The following is a 226-nucleotide window of genomic DNA, read 5'->3' as shown; positions in this document are numbered from 1 at the left end:
GTTATTTATGCTCCCACAGACCTAGTGATAGTCAAACATGCTATTCATATTGCTATCATTATCATTCTTTATATCATTACTGCTAGTGTTAACATTTCTATCATTTATTGCCGTGTTTATTTAAAGTTGTAGGAAATTATTATTTTTTTTATCTTCAAATCCTCATCGATGTCAGAACACACGTTTATATCCAGATGCTTATAATCTGTCCATTCTTCGAAATCTT

This window comes from Penaeus monodon, chromosome 32, assembly GCF_015228065.2.
Source record: "Penaeus monodon isolate SGIC_2016 chromosome 32, NSTDA_Pmon_1, whole genome shotgun sequence".
In the NCBI taxonomy this organism is placed as follows: Eukaryota; Metazoa; Arthropoda; class Malacostraca; order Decapoda; family Penaeidae; genus Penaeus; species Penaeus monodon.
Note: the sequence above shows the minus strand (reverse complement) of the source record.